This window comes from Agelaius phoeniceus, chromosome 6, assembly GCF_051311805.1.
Source record: "Agelaius phoeniceus isolate bAgePho1 chromosome 6, bAgePho1.hap1, whole genome shotgun sequence".
Taxonomy (NCBI): Eukaryota; Metazoa; Chordata; class Aves; order Passeriformes; family Icteridae; genus Agelaius; species Agelaius phoeniceus.
Genome location: NC_135270.1, coordinates 3,840,697 through 3,845,585, shown reverse-complemented (window position 1 = coordinate 3,845,585; position 4,889 = coordinate 3,840,697).

The window sequence follows — 4,889 nt, the reverse complement described above, 5'->3', positions numbered from 1 at the left end:
CTCTCTTGTTGTTGAGGGAGTTCTTTTGTATTTGTAATTATTCTTTTGGGCAATAATATTAACTAGGTTATTTTAAATATAAATTTAATTTGTAACAAATTGTTTTGTTTTAATTTGTAACAGATTTTAAACCAGTTCTTGGCTTAATACAGAAGGAATTGGCCTGCCCCAGTTCCAGGGTTATCATGTCCCTGGGATTACAGAGATCTAGTGGGATGGCTGGAGTGCTGCAAGGAATGGATGCAGGCTCTTGAGGGAAGCACAGGCTCTTTGCTGGCCCTGATCTGCACAAAGCAGGGAGAGCTGGTCAGGGGTGTGAAGTTTGGGGCCAGTGATGACATGCACAGATCTGTGGGCTTTGGTCAGGTGCACCTGAGCATGCTGAGGAATGCCAGATGTCACTGTCAGGATACTCTGCATTTTCTTTGAGAGCTCTGGTGATGAGGGGAGGCTGCTGAGAGCTCGAAGGAAGCCAATGTCAGGCCAGCCTTCAGGAGGGGTGTGGATGCAGAGCTGCAGGCCAGCCCAGCCTCACCTCAGTCACCTGAGCTGGTGATGGATGGGGTGAGTCCAGCCAGCAGCTCCTGGGCTGCCGAGGAAGAGCCCACAAAGGGATGAGTCTGTCCCTTGTACCATAACTATGTGAGACCACACTTGGAGTGCTGGGCCCATTCCTGGGCAGCAATGTGCCAGGCAGAGAGTGATACTGATGCTCTGGAGCAAGCTCAGTGAAGGGCCACAAAGATGATTAAAGGATTGCAGCATCTGACAAGAATGCATCTGTCTCAGAAGCTGGGAGAGCTGTGACTGTTCAGCATGAAGGAAACTTCAGTAGTGTCTGAGCAATGTCTGTAAATAACTGGTGCCTGGAGAGAGGGTGCAGACCCTCCTCAGTAGTGGCCAGCAAGAGGAGAAGAGGCAGGCAGTGGAAATCAAAGTACCAGAAATTACATTTAAACAGGGGGCAAAAATGTTAACAGGAGGAGTCATCGAACGCTGGAACAAATTGCCCAGTGATGTTGTGGAGTTTCCATTCTTGGATATACTCAAAACTTGACATAGCCCTGAGAAACCTTCTCCAGTTGCCCTCTTTTGAACAACAGACTTGGACTAGACTATTTCTAGAAGTCCATTCCAGTCTCAACAATTCTGTTATTAATGATGAAAAGGAAAAGGCAGAACTGAAGAAGACTTATTTTTCCTGTTGTAGTTTTATCACCACGAGAAATACCTTTTTATCCTTAAAAAGTTACAGTATTAAAAAGTATATTGCACATTATAAAATTTATGAGGTAAGAAAACACACCAAGTCACATTCTGGAATGTAAGTGTTCTATTGATTCTAGTTCTAGGCTTAATATTATATTTTAATTTCTTCAGAGCAAGTTGTAAAAAGTACTAAACTATTTCATACCAAGTTTATACCTAATACATTACTTGTACCATTACTTTGAGTGAATCAGTTTCTACAATATGCCTGTGTCTGTTCTTTCTAGGTAGTGGCAAATGCTGACAAGACTGCAACACCTTACAGCTGCACTTAGAGATTATCTGGTTTGTGTTTGCATTTAGGCTTTCACAAAGTCTTAATTTGACTGTGTGCATTTAGAAGAAGTCTGGTGTCTGTAAAACACATGGAACCTCAAACTGTGTTTCTGGTAAGCAGCAGCACACAGAAGTCTGCACATTTTCTTCAGGATGTAGAACTCTGTGTCCATCTTTGTCTGTAATGATGATGTTTTAGGCACAGTCTGGTGATTGGGAGCAGTGGGTGCAGCTGTGCAGGACTGGCGAATGCTATTGAGGGTAATGAGCCATGGGGTGCTGAGCAATCACACAGGGAGCAGAGGGCACACAGGGGCAGGGTGTGTGAGATGAAGGGAATAGAAGGTTGTGCTGAAGAACAATAAGGAGCAGATGACTGTAGCCTCCTTTGGTGTCACAGTGGCTCTGTCTTTGCCCCAATATTGGGTAAGCTGTGTGAAGCTTGTGAGTGTTTCAGATAAAAGGACAGTATTTTATTGTAATGCAAATGATTAATTTTGGATTAGCTTGCAGAGATTTCTTGGGACTGATTTAGTTGAAGAGTCATACACTATTTTAGTGTTTTCTCTAACAGGTTCTCTGAATGTGTGTTGACATGATATCTGAGTGTATGTTTGTATTTCTTTTTGGATTTATTTGCTTGTAGTGAAATAAAATTAACTAGTGGACTTAGAGCCCCTAAAATAGAATGAGGCCCTTGCTGTAGCTTATCCATAGCATTGCAAAGACAGTTCTGTCATAAGTAAATTACAGCAAAAGGTTAAGGCAAGATAGCTGCTGAATGCACATATTGGCCCAAATTCAATCCACATAACGACTTTGCTAAAGAAGAGAAATAATATTTGGATTTTTTCCAACGAGATATCAACTACACAATCAAATGGACTGGCCTTGCAGCATAATTTCAGACTGTGTGCCACAGAAGGCTATAATTTTATGCTGTTGTGGTAAATAATTTACACCATTCTTTCTCAGATGTTAGAAGATAAAATCATGACACTGGAGCAACTGGTTTAAAGGGTTGGTAGCAGTGGTTTGATTTCCTCTGCTCAGAAGGGATTGGGATATCTGTGCCAGGCATAGCACAGCTCCCAGTGCACTGAGGGAGGCAGGGGCAGATCTGTAGGATGTGTGTGGGTGAGCTGGAGGTCATTTCCCCACAGCAATCTCACAGTGCTGTGCTCTGCCTTGCTGGCAATTTCTAATTTCCATGGCAGGAGGCAGGAAACAAAGATGAAAGGTGGATGGATGGATGGATGGATGGATGGCAGGCGAGGCTGCAGCTGTGACTGGGCACAATTTGATGCCTCTGCTGCATTATTTATTTCACACAATATCAAAGTTTATGCAGTCTTGCACTGGGAAAAGTGAGTTACTGTGCCCATCCAGCACTTTCCCCTATGCCACTCTATGTGTGCACAGTTTGTCACCGGTGTCCCAAGCCAAATGTGCATGGCAACAGCTTGAGGTGCCCTCAGCAGCAGAATCTGGACAGGGATATTTGTTAATAAGTGCCAAAGCTGCTGCACTGATCCAGGGGTGAACACTGAATTTTCTGGATGGCTCTTGTTTGTGATGTTCAGCCCATTGCAGCTGACATGACCTGTGTGGAACATCCTTGTACCTTCTTCAAACTCAAATGGCTTTCAGATCTTAGTTCTGTTTCATATCCAAATTCTTCTACTTCTCAGGAAGGAGAATGGGAGGGTAAAACTATCAGCGTTCTTGGTGGAGAGAAAGTGGGTAATATAACCCAAATGAATTTAGCAAGGAATGTATTTTCATACTGGTTTAATCAGCTACTAATACAAAATGTTACCGAGAATGTAATTTGAAGAAACTCTAGGATTTAGATACTGTTGCTGATCTTCTTCTCTTTTTTTTTTTTTCTTAACTGAGTCTTTTAGGCTGATGTTGTTATTGATTTATTTGTACAGTCCATGCTTAAATGCTGACCAGGGAAGTATTTTTGCTTCCAGCTTTAAAAATTGAAAATATTTTATGTCATTTCCTGAGTGAACTGGATGGATGTGCTGATCACATTTCACAAGATTCCAGCACAAATAGATCTTTGAAAAAATATCTCCTTTTTTTGTTATTTCAGGTGGTGTGGGTGTGTTGCCCTTACATAAAATTGTTAGGGTTCTTCCAAGACTACTTCAGAGGTGTAAGATTTCAGGATTAAAATGCTTAAACAGGAGTAAGGACAGTAAGCTTCAATTTTGTGCCTTTTAAAAGTATTGAAAAGTGTCACTGCCACTTACCTTTAAGCCTTTGAGACCTTTAAAGCATAATCTTGTAAAGCAGTTTAAATGGTTGGTACAGTCACTTAAAATGTTCATCTCCTTCATGCCTAGTTAAATTAAACTGGTGATTTGTTGTTCATTTACTGTCCATGTCAATAGATTTACAGAATTTAACATCTCTCCTCTTGAAACTTTTGACATTCTTCTTGCAATGGTTGTGGTTTTTCTAAAAAAGCTTACAGGTAACAGTAATTCCAGAGCCAGTGGCCTAGAAAATAAGATATGTGAGTTTCAGTCTCTGATCCACAAACTTTTGCTTATACATGCAAAATAAAATACTTTGAGCAGAAGGGTTAAACAGCTCGAGGTAATTTATTCTCTCATCCCAGTACCATGGATGAAATGAATGAAAATATCAAGGTGAATTTTGAGAGATACTGTTCTGGGTTTTTTTCCAGGTCTGTGAAAAATCCTTTAATCATGCTTATGGTTTTTTAAAAAAATTGTGTGTTAAATGCTGAGTGGACAATATTTTAGTCTTTGGCTCTCTGTGGGAAGTTTTAGGTTGGGTTTGGATGCAGTTTGAATGATATTTCAGGGATGTGATATTTCAGTGGAAATACCTGAGGTGGGAAAATGATGATGCTCATGAAAATGATGATCCTCTACTGATGCTAAAACCCTGATTGTTTTTATCCCTGTGTCCCTTGGTATCTGAGTTAAGCTTTTGCTGCACACAGCTGGCTTGGCAGGACGTGGATGTGTGGATGGTGACTCATATTTCTGCACTGCACTTGTGTTTCCTGTGTGCTCCACAGGGAGGCTGGCTGGGAAGAGAAACATTTAATTGGCAATCTGATTTCACAAGGATTTCAATACTGTGCTACTGTTTGCTTTTAGTTTTGCACGTTTTCAGTTGTAAATTTTGTGTAAGTCCTGTACAGGAAGGATTTACAGTCTAGGCTTGCTAGACCAAATCACTGGGAAGCAAAGGACACACCTCAAGAGCTGCTGATATGATCTACAAAGCCTGTCTGGGGATTGGTTTGTTTTCTCCTTTTTGTTCTGTTTTATCTTGGGACTTTTTCATGAGTAGAA